We start from the raw sequence: 14,324 nt of genomic DNA, 5'->3' as shown, positions 1-14,324 counted from the left end.
CTGTCCTTCTGATCTGTACAAGGCACATGCTGGCACAAAGGACAGAGCAGTCACGTACATCTGGGGAATTCAGAAAAGGCTTCATAGAAGAGATGACATTTCAGTTAAATCTTGATGTTTAATCTCAGCTTTTCTGTCTTGAGTAGAAATAACTCGCAGAGTGTGGTTTGTACAAACAAAATGATAGCAACATTTGCCACTACACCATTTATTACAGCATTGAGATATTTAAAAGGTAAGTTGGGGACTTGGTTGAATTGCCATTTTAGTAGAGTACACAACTGTGAATAATATGCGAGGGAGGACCACCATGTGTTCCTCAAGCTGCTCCCGACTCCCTAGGGAGTCCAAGGTAGTCATTCACAGCTGCTGTTCTTGCCCTCGCTAGTGCAGCCATTGCCTTCTCTGCCTCCCTTTGACCTCTTGTTCATGAGAAGCAAAAGAGAGAGCAGCTTCAGACTGGCGCTAACAGCTGGCAAGAGCTCTGTGAAATCCCCCAGAGGGCCCCCCAAGAGTCCTGAGAGTTGCACCCCTGTAATATAAACCAGAACCTGAGAAAATTAGATGCTTAAAGAACGTAAAACCCTATCATGATGGCCAAGGAGACTCTCCCATCTGCTGCTAGATTTTCTCTTTATAGGTTGTGGTCACTAGAGGGCAATAAGACCATTCATATGGGCCCATAAGGTGTCTCCACCAGTAGAGGGTACTAGTGATTAATATTTCATGACGCGAGTGTGTGTGTGTGTGTGTGTGTGTGTGTGTGTGTGTATTTAGGCAGACACCACAAACACCATTTCTAATCAGATCTTAAATATCGGTGGAATAGGCTGGAATTGTCCTACAAATACAGAACAGGTGATCATTTAAAATATATATATATATTTCTGTTTGTGGGGGACCTGGCTGGCTAAGTCAGTAGAGCATATAACTCATAACCGTAGGGTTGTGAGTTCAAGCCCCACTTTGGGCAGAGAGATTACTTTTAAAAATATTATTTCCGTTTGTCCTTTGAATACAGTTGTGAGTGTGCTTTTAAGAATGGGTGTGTCTGGGGCGCCTGGATGGCTCACTTGGTTAAGCGACTGCTTTTGGTTTGGGTCATGATCCTGGGGTCCTGGGATTGAGCCCCACATCGGACTCCCTGCTCAGTGGGGAGCCTGCTTCTCCCTCTCCCTCTGCTGCTTTGCCTGCTTGTGCTTTCTCGTTCTCTCTGTCAAACAAACAAACAAAAAAAGAATGGGTATGTCTAATGTTCATAGATTTCAATTCAAGGATCATAATGAAACCATAACACAGGGGCTTAACTTAGGAGGAGCTAGAAAGTATCCAACTTTTGAGTACTAACCCTACCCCAAATCCTCCCTAAACCTGAGGTTATATGGAATATAGGGGTTTCTCGGTTCTGCTGTAGTTATTTCAGTAGCTAGGCTGAAAATTCATTTGGATCATTGCCTGAGAATGTTTATATTCTTCTACCTTTAGACTCCTGCCTGTCTCTATCCTATGGGCTATAAGGGACACATATTTACCAACTACTTTCTTTGTGCTAGGAACTGTGTTGGCATAATAATGAAGGAGATAGATATTATCCCCCTTTTTGAATCCTGCAGTCTAATGGAAGGGCAGACAGTTTAATAAGACTTTATCATACAGTGTGATGAGTGCTCTGATGATGGGTAGAAGCTAGCCAACAGAGTACACATGTTGGAAGTAGAGAAGAAGGTGTTGAAGAACATGTTAGGAAGTGGGGAACATCATATGAGCTGTATAGAGGGCTGGAGGTGGGGGAGAACATGATGCATTCCAGAAACTAAAAGCTTGGTGTGTTTGAAATGTAATAAGCTGGAAAGAGTGTGGCAAGAAGTGAAATGGGAGACAGTCTGGACCAGATGGAGAAAGTTCTTTTAAGTCTGTTTGGTTTTAGTGTGTGTATTAGTTACCCATCCCTGGGTAAAAAGTCCCCCGAAATTTAGCAGCTTAAGTATTTGTTACCTCATATGGTTTTTCAGAGGGTCAGGAATCTGGAAGCTGCTTATTTGGGTGGTTCTGATTCACGGTCTCTTAAGAGGTTACTTTCAAGCTGTTGGCTGGGGCTGTGGTCATCTGAAAGCTTCACCGGCGCTTGAGCATCTCAACATGCTCATTCAAAGGAATGCCTGGGACACGTGGGTGGCTCAGTCGTTAAGCATCTGCTTTTGGCTCAGGTCATGATCCCAGGATCCTGGGATCAAGTCCCACATCAGGCTTCCTGCTCAGCCAGAAGCCTGCTTCTCCCTCTTCTCTCCCCTTACTTGTGTTCTCTCTCTCACTGTCTCTCTCTCTCTCTCTCTCTCTCTCTCTCTGTTAAATAAATAAAATCTTCAAAAAAAAAAAAAAAGAATGCCGGTGGGAGGCCTCACTTTCTCATCACTTGGGCTTCTCCTTACCGCTGCTCATGACATGGCAGCTGACGTTACCCAGAGCAAGCCCTCTGAGAGAGAGAGCAACCGAGATGGATGCCACAGCGTCTTTCATGGAAATCTTGAAATTGGAAGTGGCACACTATCACTTCTGTCATATTCTGTTGGTCACACAGACCAACCCAGGTAAAATCTTGCCCCAGGGGCAACCGCATACAGGTTATGAATACCAAGAGCTAAGGATCGTTGGAGGTTATTAGTAGACTGGCTACTGTAGCATGTACTTCTTATGTATTTTGGTTCCTGGATCTGCAGATTTATGTTCATTTGTAGAAATTTTATAGCCATTATCTCATCAAAAATGCCTCCTTCATTTTTGCTATTCCCTTCAGTTGGGGATTCAACAGTTAGCTTATCAGTCATCCTATCTCCTTATCTCACAGAATTCCAGGAAATTTCTTCAGATACAGATCTTCCAAGTCATTAATTCCCTCCTCAGCTCACTCTCATCTGCTGTTTAGCCCATTCATGGAGTTCTTTGTTTCAAAGCCATTTTACATTTTTACAAGTTTTCCCCACCCCAATCTGTCTCTTTCAATAGTATTTGTACATCCTTTTCACTGTGCCTTTTATTTCTTTAGTTTTTTTTTAAGATTTATTTATTTATGGGACGCGTAGGTGGCTCATTTGGTTGGACGACTGCCTTCAGCTCAGGTCATGATCCTGGAGTCCCGGGATCAAGTCCCGCATCAGGCTCCCAGCTCCATGGTGAGTCTGCTTCGCTCTCTGACCTTCTCCTCGCTCATGCTCTCTCTCACTGTCTCTCTCTCTCAAATAAATAAATAAAATCTTTAAAAAAAAAAAAAAAGATTTATTTATTTATTTATTTGAGAGAGAGTGAGAGCTGCATGTGTAAGTAGTGGGGGAGGGGAGGGAGAAGGACAGAGAATCCACAAGCAGATGCCCCGCTGAGCGTGGAGCCCAACTTGGGTCTTGAACCCTGGCCCTGAGGTCATGACCTGAGCCAAAGTCAGACAGTTAACCCTCTGGCCATCCAGGCACCCCTATGCTTTTTGTTTCTTTAAATATTAATGTATGGTTCTTCTGTATTCTTCATCTATTTTAGGACTTGTAGTTCTTGAGGATTTAAATCTTTGTTTCTTCTGACTCCCTTGGTGCTTGCCTTTCCATGTGCTTGTTGATTTTTAATTGTGAACTCATTTTTTCTCCCTTTTAATCCATGGGAATTCTGTGGGGTTAGGTTGGAGCTTCCCTCTAGAGAATTAACTCTTTTTGTTTGTTTGTTTCTGCCCGTAGTCAAAGACCACTTCTGACCTGGAATATTTAGCACACCCTGCAAGGATCCCAGCCCAGTATCAGAGTCCCACAGTTAGCTCTCCCACTTTACCACTGGTCCAAAGTTAAGAGTTTCAGTAGCATTGCTGTTAACATCACTCCTTAGGATAACCCCACTCCTTTAGCCTCTGCTTACTTTCTTGGAGGAGGGAATGAGGTGACTTTTATCCAGAATCTATTGCGGTGGATAGTTTTAGTCCACCATAAAGCCTGAGATCTTAAGGAAAATAAGTGGTTGTTATTGAAGGGTTTTGAGTAGAGGAGTGACATATTCAGATTTGCATCTTAGAAAAATCTGTCCACCACACGGGAAGAGTGTTGAAGAGAAGCAGACCTAGAAGAAAACCAGTTAAAAAGCAATTAAAATGTCTAGGTGAGAAATAAGAGTGGCCTGGATGGGATAGTGATCATGGGGATGGAGCCATGTGCTTGGAATCAAGAGATATAAATGGAATAAAATCCAAAGGACACAGCCTTTGATTGGATGTTGGGAATGAAAATAAAGAAATGAAGGTTGAGGCCCAGATTTCTAATATGGGCAAATTGGTGGATGGCAGTACCACTTATTACTATAGAGATGGGGGAAATAAAGTTCAATTTTAGACTTACTGTGTTTGACATACTGTGGGACAGCCAAGAGGAAATATCCAATAAGACGTTGGATGGATGTACAAGACTGCAGCTAAGGAGAGACCATATATATCTATTTGAGAGTCATTATCAGCATATAGACAGACATTGAGGCAATAGAAATAAGTAACCTTGTCCAGGGAGAATATATAAGAAAAGCTAAGAGCCAAGTCCCAAATCCTACAGCATACCAATATTGAAGAGACTTACAAAAGGAAATTGAGAAGGTGTGACCAGAGAAACAAGGGGAAAAGGAGGGCATGCTGTCATACAGTGGGAAGGAGTGGGGTATTTGCTGGGGATGGAGGGGTGGTGGCCGAGATCAGCATGCCCATTGTTGTCAAAGGGCCAAATAAATGAGATCTAGAAATTGGATGTTGGATTTTGCAAAGTAGGGTCTTTAACGATTTTGGTAAGGACAGTTTGAAAAGCAAGGTTGGGAGCAGAAGCTTGAAGAGAGAGGAGAAGATAAGGAAATGAAACTGATAGTAGACAATTTGAGGGGCACCTGGGTGGCTCAGTCAGTTAAGTGTCTGCCTTTGGCTCAGGTCATGATCCCAGAGTCCTGGAATGGAGCCCTGCATCAGGCTCACTGCTCAGCAGAGAGCCTGCTTCTCCTTTTCCCTCTGCCTGCCTCTCTGCCTGCTTGTGCTCTCTATCTCTGTGTCAAATAAATACATAAAATCATGAAAAAAAAAAAAAAAAGGTTTGTGTTGAAAGAAAAGAGAGAGGCAGCAGTATCAGAAAGGGAATGTGAGATGGAAGAAAGTTCTGATTTTTGGAACAGAGGAGACAATAACCTGCTGAGTGACAGGCTCACAGAGGGACCTTGTCTGGGAGAAGGGACCAGCCTTAGCAAGGTCTGACTGTGGAGGTGAGAGGGAATGAGGACACCGATATGCCTTTCTCTGTGTTGTCCTTTCCTCCATCTCTTTCTGTCTTTTATAGCCACATTCCTTTAAAAATGATTGATACAACTTCCATTTCTGCCCCTCCTCACTCCTTCATTAAAACCCTTTCTGTCCTGGCTTCTCCCACACCACTATTCTTTCCTTGCAGGACACAAGTGATTTCTTTCTATCCAAATCCAGTAGTCTTGTCTCATTTCTCATCTTCCTAGAACTGTGAACTTGAGACCATTGATTACTCTCTTTTCTGTTGACGTTAATGACACTGAACTTCTTCCCAATTCTGTCTATTTTTTTATATGTTTATTTCTTTCATACCCCTTATCTGAGTTTATAATGACTCATTTATCTGCTTCTTTGTTTTTTATTTCATAACTAGCAGCTCTGTGTTTGCAGGACATTGCTCTTTTATTCACCAGTGTGTTTCAACTGTTAGTGCGGCATATAGCAGCAGCTCAGGATATATTGATCAAATCAGTGAAAATGACAAGGACAAAAATGTTCTCCATGGCTCGCTCTAGCTTTATATATCCCACTTCCTGCCTTTCTCTGTTTCTTCGTTCTCGTCCCTTTCCCTTAACAGACGGTGCTGTTCCAAAAATCTCAGACCTCAGTCCACTGCTTTAGAAGTACTTAACCAGAAGGGCCTCTGGGTAGCTCAGTCAGTTGAGCATCTGCCTTCGGCTCAGGTCATGATCTCAGGGTCCTGGATTCAAGCCCCTCACTGGGCTCCCTGCTCAGCTGGGAATCTGATTCTCCTTCTCCCTCTGCCTCCTCCCCCCCAGCTAATGCTCATGCTATGCTCATGTTCTGTCTCTCTCTCTCTCTTATAAAAGAAATAAAATCTTTAAAGAAAGAAAGAACTTAACCAGAGAGCTTGTCCACTTCTCCAGTTTAACTGAGGTGACTTAATTCAGGTGACTCTTAGGTATGTATCTCCTGTCCTCACTAATTTTTGAAATTTAAGACTTTTAGAAATGTCCTGATTTATATTCCTGCTGCTTTCTTAAAATCTTACTAATTTAATAGGTAAAAGTAGCATCTTGTTTTCATTTGCTGCACAGAATAAATTGTCTGTGTTTTTTGGCATTTTGTCCTTTTTTTGTGAATTGTTTTTATTATTTGCCTGTTTACTGTTGAGATCTGACCATTTTTGTTTTCTTTTTCTGAATTCTCTAAAGTCAATGTCATAACACTTTTAAATCCATTTAGCTCCTTCAATTTATAAACAAAGAAGCTCAGACCCAGAGAGATGAAGTGACTTATCCAGGGCCACTTAGTGAGGTTGGCACCAGAAATGTAATGAGAGCCCATGTCTCTCGGGGCAGGGTTCTTTCCTGGTTAGCAGACAGACTGCCATCGTGCCCCGGACCCCAGCCATATGGGCCTTTATTTTATCAGAGCATTTCTCTGGGTTTTGCCATCTGCTCAAACATACCTCCTTAAGTCAGAATTTAGTACCTTTTCTTACGTACCCCAAATGAGAGTTTTCTCTTAGTATTCCCATTTTAGTCAACATGCCTAGGATTTTGCTGGGACATAAACTCTTTAGGTAGAAATGTCCAACAGGCAGCTAGAACAGTGGATTGAAATCAGAAGAGAGATGTAAGACGGACAATACTTATTTGCCCAAAAGCATTTGCTTACAGTCACCTAAATGGTTGAATTCTCTGAATAAAAGTAAAAGAAAAGGCTAAAGGATTGAAACTGAGAGAATGTCTGTGGTGGGTAAGTAGGAGGGAGAACAGGAGCCAGTGAAGAGACAGAGGGAGTGTAATTAAAAAGGAAGAGGGAGAGAGGCAGGGCAGAAAAATGGCATGCAGACCCTAACATGCAAAAGAAATGTGTGACCTCACTTTTCTCAAGTGGTCTGGAAAGTCAGGGGCTGGCTGGGCAAAAGCCTTTGGACCTGGCACTGAATTAAGGGTTCTGTGACTAGATACCTTTATTATAGAGGAAGTAAGTAGGCAAGGGGTATGGGGTAAATGTCCGGTAAGGCGGTGGGGTCAGGCCTTGCCCTCTTGACTAGGGGGAGCAAGCGTGGCCCCTTTTGCAATACTGCACATATGACTATTATGGGAAAATTATATGTCTGTCCTATTGATCTGATTTCAGAGATGTCTTATTTTCATTTATGATTGATCAACAACACTGAAAAACCCTGTACCCTCAAAGTACTTTCCCATCTGTGATCTCATTTGATCCAGATAACAGGCGTATGAGGGGAATGTTACAATTTTCTCCATTTTACAAATGGGAAAACCGAGGCTTAGAGAGTTTGAAGTAATTTGCCCTTGGTCAGAAAACCAAATAATAAGTGACAAAACTATGATGTATTTATATCATGTCATGTCATCTCTTGAAACCTAAAAGTACACCTTTGTCCATGGTAAACTCTTGCTTCCCCCTCAAGACCCAGGTGAAATCCAGTCTTCTGTATGAAGCCAAAAATGTTTGTTGAGTGAATAAATGAGTTAGTGAGGTAGTGAATGAATGGGTTTGTGATTTAACTTGCTCAAGGTTATGGAATAAGTTCGTGGCAAGGACCTTTCAGATGGCCTGTTCTTTTCAAGTTGTCTAATAGATTGTGTCATTGCTTTAGCAATATTGAACTTCTAATAGATTCATATATTCATTTTCTATTGAATAATGCCCTGCCAAATTGCCACAAAAATTAGTGGTTTAAAACCTTGAAATGCAGATTATCTTACAGTTTCATAGGTCAGAAGACAGTTCTCATTGGACTAAAATCAAGGTGTTGGCAAGGCTACATTCCTTCCTGGATTCTTTAGGGACGAATCGGTTTCTTTGCCTTTTCCTGTTTCTAGAAGCACTTGCATTCCCTGGTTCATGGTTGCCTTCCTTCGTTTGCAGAGCTGGCAGTGGTAGGTTGAATTCTTACATCTTATCTCTCTGACACAAGCCTTCTGTCTCTTCTACTTTTAAAGACCTGTGTGATTAGATTGGGCCCACTTAGATAATTCAGGCTAATCTTCCCATCTCAGGGTCCTTAACCTTAATCTTGTCAAAGTTCCATTTTCCATGTAAGGTAACATGTTCACAGGTTCTGAGGATTGGGTCATGGACATCCTTGAGGATCATTACTTTGATTCCCACAGTCCTTAAATTATGCCATGCTAGTTCAGGTTCCGGCTTCTCCTTCACTGTGCTCCTTCTCTTCTTGAATCATTGTCAACACTCAGGACAAGAATTGCCTCTTTTCATGGTATTCCCTGGCCCTTTTGTCAGCTGAATCGACTATCTGTCCTTCTGACCCTCCCTGGAGTTCCCCTTCAATTCTGTCTTAGGATCCTGGACCTACCAGTAACACTTTTGTATATTTTGTTTTGTTTAGGTGTCTTCTCCTATGCTAAGAACTACCTGGGGCTCCTTGGGTACAGGATTGTCTTGCTCAACATTCTGTCCCAGTGTCTAGCACAAAGCCTGGTACATACTTCGTATTTGGTAATGTTTGTCAAATGAGCAAAAGACTGCTTCCTGCAGGGAATTTTTCTTACCAGTGTTCTGGGATGCAGAAACCCCTTGCCCTTAAACCTAGGGGACTTGACTTAGATCATGAGACCAGCCAGTGGCACTGCCTGCTTTCAAACATAAACTTCATGGAGCAAATAATGACTTTGCAGATCATTAACTTCCTTGATGTAGCCACTGACCAACTTGTGACCTTGGGGAAAGGTCACAGAGCCTCACATTTTTTCATCTTGATCAGGAAGACGTAGGACTGTCTCATCACCAGGAGCATGAGTATAGGGTTAAAGCATGAGCTCTAGAGCCACACTGCCTACATTTGAAACCTGGTCCCACTTCTTACTTGCCATATCCCACAAGCCACTGAATTTCTAGGTCCTTGGGTTCTTTACCAAGGTAAAGATTCCAAAATGGGGAATCATAACAGCACCTACCTGTTCTGAGCTTTTAGCACAGTGGCTAAATGTTGTTATTGTTACCATGAAATTCCCTCTCTGATCTAAAATTTATTATTTCATCTTGTTTTGTTTTTTCTTGAGAAAAGGGTTTCCCTCTCTTCTCTTTTCCTGCCCCAGACCGACGGCGTTTCCTGCTGTCGCCCGCTTGCTGGCAAATCTTGCATCCTTCTGGGCTCCCTTATGGTACTGTCCTTTCTGGGAGGGCTTTACTGGTTTGGCAGCACTGTCCTGACCAGTCTGGGCGGGGACCCTGTGGGGCATCTGTGAGGTGACCCCATTGCCCTGGATTGAGAGGTGAATCTTTCTGCCCTTTGGCCAGTGCTCTGCGCTCTCAAGGCCTGTGCTCTTTTCTGAGTTGGGAACAGCAAGAAGTTGAAGAGCAGTATGTCAACAGAGCTTCGTTGAACACTCCCTGTGTGCCAGTCCCTAATGACAGAGAGGTACAAGGAATTCCGGGTTTAGGGTGCAGGCTCTGTCATCAGGCCATGTGTGTTCAGATCCTGGCTTAACACTTAGTAGATGCGAAACCCTGGGCAGGTTACTTTGCCGAGCTTCATTTTCTCATTTGTAAAAGGTGATATAATACTAGTATTTAATTCATTGTTTAGTTATAAAAATTAAATGGGATAATTCACATACAATCTGGAATGGTAAGCAGGAAGAATTCTTCACAATGGGTAAGAATTAGAAACTTTTCATTTTCCCAGCGCCTTTGGATTCAGTTCTTTGTAGTATAGTTCCATTATTTTGTTTGCAGTTGTGTGATTTTTCCAATCAACTGCATCCATATTCAAATGGGAGTACAAAAGCAATTTGAAAGCCAGATGTTAATGGTTTTTATTTAACTGTTTGACTCAGTTCAGCAAACATTTATTGATTGTGCTCTGCTAGGCCCCATGCCAGGACCTGGGACTATAACTTGGAGTAAGGTATGGCGTTCTGCCCTCAAGATGTTTACAGTTTAGAGGGGAAGGTGGGCATTTAAACATTCTAGGCAGAGGGAACAGTGTGAACTAAGGCGCAGAAATGGAAGAAGGCCAGAAGGCCTGACCTGAAACAAGGACCTGCAAGTTGCTCTCCACAACTGGAACTTACTGCATGAAAGCCAAGGGGCAGAAGGACTGGGGGTGACCGGAAGGAGGAAGGGGGTGACAAGGTGAAAGGTAAGGCCAAAGAGCTTCCAGGTCATTGAGCTTGAATGTTATACTTAGGAATTAATTTAAGGACAGTGGAGAGAGCTGTTGAAGGGCTTTTGGTAAGGGCGTAATGAGATCAAATTGTGTTTTGTTTTGTTTTAGAGATTTATTTATTTATTTGACAGTGAGAGGGGAAGAGAGAGAGCATAAGCAGGGGGAGCAGCAGGCAGAGGGAGAGAGAGAAGCAGGCTCCCAGCTGAGCAGAGAGCCTGATATGGGACTTGATCCCAGGACACTGGGATTATGACCTGAGCCAAAGGCAGCCACTTAACGGACTGAGCCTCCCAGGTGCCCCTCAAATTGTGTTTTTAAAAATTTGTTTTATTTGAGAAAGAGTATGTGTGTGCGTGTGCGTGTGTGTGTGTGTTGGGGCAGAGACAGAGGGAGATAATCTTCAGGCAGTCTCCCCACTGAGCTCAGAGCCTGATGCCAGCTCAGTCTCAGGACCCTGGGATCATGACCTGAGCCAAAACCAAGAGGCAGATGCTTAACTGACCGAGCCACCCAGGGGCCCCTCAAATTGTGTTTCTCAAAAGTTATTTTGACTTGAGTAATGAGGATGAGTTGGAGAAGGCCACACTGGCGACAGAGTTTGGTTAGTATGTCTCTGCAGTAAACCTGCAGAAAGGTGGTGAGGACGTGTATTAGGGTAGCAGTGAGGAAGAAAGGGGGGTGAGGAGGAAAGGGAAAGATAAAAAACGTTAAGGAGCCTGAAATGATGAGTGAATGGTGGTGCCAAGTACAGGAAGTACAGGAAGAGGGACTGAGGGGGATAGTAATGCATTCCATTCTCCATTTTAGAAATGTGGAGTTACTTAATCATAGGAAACTTGCTTCCTATCAGGGGATGGGGTAACTGGGTGATGGGCATTCAGGAAGGCACGTGATATAATGAGCACTGGGAATTATATACAACTGATGAATCATTGAACTCTACCTCTGAAACGAATAATACACTATATGTTAATTAATTAACTGAATTTAAATAAATTTTTTTAAAGTATCGAGTTGAGGCACTTGCACAAGAAGCAGATGGAGGTGTCCAGAGACTAGACATTTGGGTCTTGTGCCCAGCGAGAGCCTCTGGGCTAGAGATACATATTTGGGAGTCATCTCCTTGCAGATGGCAGTTGGACCACAGGAGTGGGTAAGATTACTCAGGGAGAGCAGGTGGAGAAAGAAGAGAAGAGGCCAAGGACAATGGCCCAGCTCGGGTTCACCAATAATTAAAGGTTAGGTAAGACATACATAGCCAGCCGAAGAGAGAGAAGGAACAGTCCCAGGTGGTGTCTCAAAAAGCAATGGAAGAGAGTATTTCAGAAGACAGACAGCAGCATTGGAGGCCACAGGGGGAGCATGTCACATCAGGTTGGAGAAGGTCCATCGGATTTGACCAACAAAAGGACTCTCAGTTTGGGGGACTTGCGCACCTTCATTTCTCACATATAAAGCTGGACCAACAGTGTCTTTCTTGGAGTGAGAAAAGGACAAGAAGGGGAACACATGGAAGCGAAGGATCTGTGTTCGGAGAAATCTGAGTGTACCTCTGTTTCTGTTATAGCACAGCCCGTGCTGTTAGGATTACTTCTAGGTTGAGCCTGTCCACGCGACGGAGCTGAACTGTGCAGACGTGCGTAGTCCTACTGCTCAGAGGAGACCCCGGTTAATGATTTTGTTATAAATTCTTTAGACTTATTTCTCTGCCTATAAACAAATCTATGTGCTTATATGTATACACAAATATAATTTTAAAAGTAAATATTGGCTCATACTGTGCGTGCTCTTCAGAGAACCTGAATAAAGTAATCATCTTTCCATGTTACTACATGTAGAGCTCTTCTAGTCTTTTATGGCTGCAAGGTATTCTTGTTCGAATGGACTGTAGTTTATTTAACAGATTGGACCCTTAATGATGGATTTCTAATTGTTTCTCACTTTTCACTATCACATACAGTATTATGGTATGGGTATTTTTGTACACATTTCTGTGCACACTTGGGCAAGTGAGTTAGGTCAAATTCCAGGAACTGTGTCTTACTCGTATCTCTTTGTACTAACCTTTCTATCTTATAATATGGTGCATTTTCCCCCTTCATTCCATTTCCTCCTATATTTTAGTAAAAGATGTCATTCGTCATATGGGTCTTTCATTCCACCAACATTTACTTCACACTCCCTCTCCCGACCCCTCCCTCCTGCCACTATTTTCTGCTGGAGAGACAAAGATGAACAGGTCACAGCTCTTGCCTTCCAGCTCTCTTTGGTGGGTTAGAGAGGTAGCTGATCAGCTAATTACAACTAATTACCACAATTATTGTGAGGAACAGAAGCACAAGGTGCTAAGGAAGCACAGAGGAGGAGAGGTGCCGACCCAAGACGGGGGGTATTACGGAGGACTTGCTAGAGGAGGGGACTCCTGAACTGACCTTTTTTTTTTTTTTTTTGTAATTTATTTGACAGACAGTGATCCCAAGTAGGCAGAGAGGCAGACAGAGAGAGAGAGGGGCAGGGAAGCAGGCTCCCTGCCGAACAGAGAGCCTGATGTGGGGCTCCATCTCAGGACCTTGAGATCATGACCTGAACCGAAGGCAGAGACTTTAACCCACTGAGACACCCAGGCGCCCCTCCTGAACTGAGTCTTAAAGGCAGAATGGAAACTAACCAGATAAAGGGGGAAGCAAGGGTATTCTAGGCAGATAGGATGTTCACTGGAAAGTAGGTGGGAGGGGACGGATTGTGAAGGAACTTGTGTGACAAGATACAAGTGTGTGTACAGCACTGAAAGATTTACGTGGAGGAGCGAAATGGTCATATGTATGTTTTAGAAAAAATATCTCTAAAACAGGAAATAATGAAGTTTTAAAACGGCCACTCTGGCTGCATGTAGGAGATGCCATTAAGGGGTTCGAAACTCAGGGCTGTTGGAGTCAACTGGAGGCAACATTTTCCAATTTTAATTAGCATTAACATATATGTTAATATATTGTTAAGTGCTTTATCACTTTTGCTCATGTAAGCAGGATTTTTCCCTACTGTATTCATACTAGCTGTTATAGACATAAGAAAGCTATTGATTTTTTAAAAAATATATCTAATATTTCTCTGTAAGTTTTTAATTCCAAATGTTTAGTTGATTTCTTTGGCTTTTCTCTGTAATTGTTTTTGTCTAAGTACTTTTGTAGATCCTTTGCCTCTTTTTCCATTTTTATTATGCAAATCTCAAACACACATAAAAATAAAGAAAATAATAGGACACACCCCCATATGCCCTTCACCCAAATTCGGTAACTATTAAGATTTGGTCCCACTTACTTCATCTTTCCCATTTTTCTGTTTTTGTGCTGTTGCTTAAATATTTTAAAGCAGAATCCCAGACCTCTTTTTTTTTTTTTTAAGATTTTATTTATTTATTTGACAGACAGAGATCACAAATAGGCAGAGAGGCAGGCAGAGAGAGAGAGGAGGAAGCAGGCTCCCTGCTGAGCAGAGAGCCCGATGGGGGGCTTGATCCCAGGACCCTGAGATCATGATCTAAGCTGAAGACAGAGGCTTTAACCCACTGAGCCACCCAGTTGCCCCTCCTAGACCTCTTTCAATTTCAGCTCTACATACTTACATACTCTACATACTACATCTAAAAATACAGATATTTTCTTACATAACAACAGTGCCATTATCACTCTTAACAAACAGTAATTTCATGGTATAATTTAATATCTAGTGTAAATTCATATTCCTTGTATATCTCAAAATCTCTTTTTAATAGTTGGTTGATTTGTTGCAGTGAGGATTGGAATCACACATTGAATTTGGTAGTTTGAACTCAAAAGACTCTTAATCTATAGCAGTCCATAACCTTACCCCCTTTAAGAAAAAAAAAGCCAT

The 14,324-nt window shown here is 42.5% G+C and overlaps 1 protein-coding gene across 1 annotated transcript in view; it reads left to right on the top strand.

Annotated features, from left to right (window-relative positions):
• TCEANC2 (transcription elongation factor A N-terminal and central domain containing 2) overlaps nucleotides 1–14,324 on the top strand; it is a 36,457-nt gene that overhangs the window by 12,610 nt on the left and 9,523 nt on the right. The window lies entirely within an intron of this gene.

Source organism: Mustela erminea, chromosome 10, assembly GCF_009829155.1.
Source record: "Mustela erminea isolate mMusErm1 chromosome 10, mMusErm1.Pri, whole genome shotgun sequence".
NCBI lineage: Eukaryota > Metazoa > Chordata > Mammalia > Carnivora > Mustelidae > Mustela > Mustela erminea.
The sequence above is the reverse complement of the archived record's forward strand: the minus strand, read 5'-3'. Positions and strand labels throughout refer to the sequence as shown.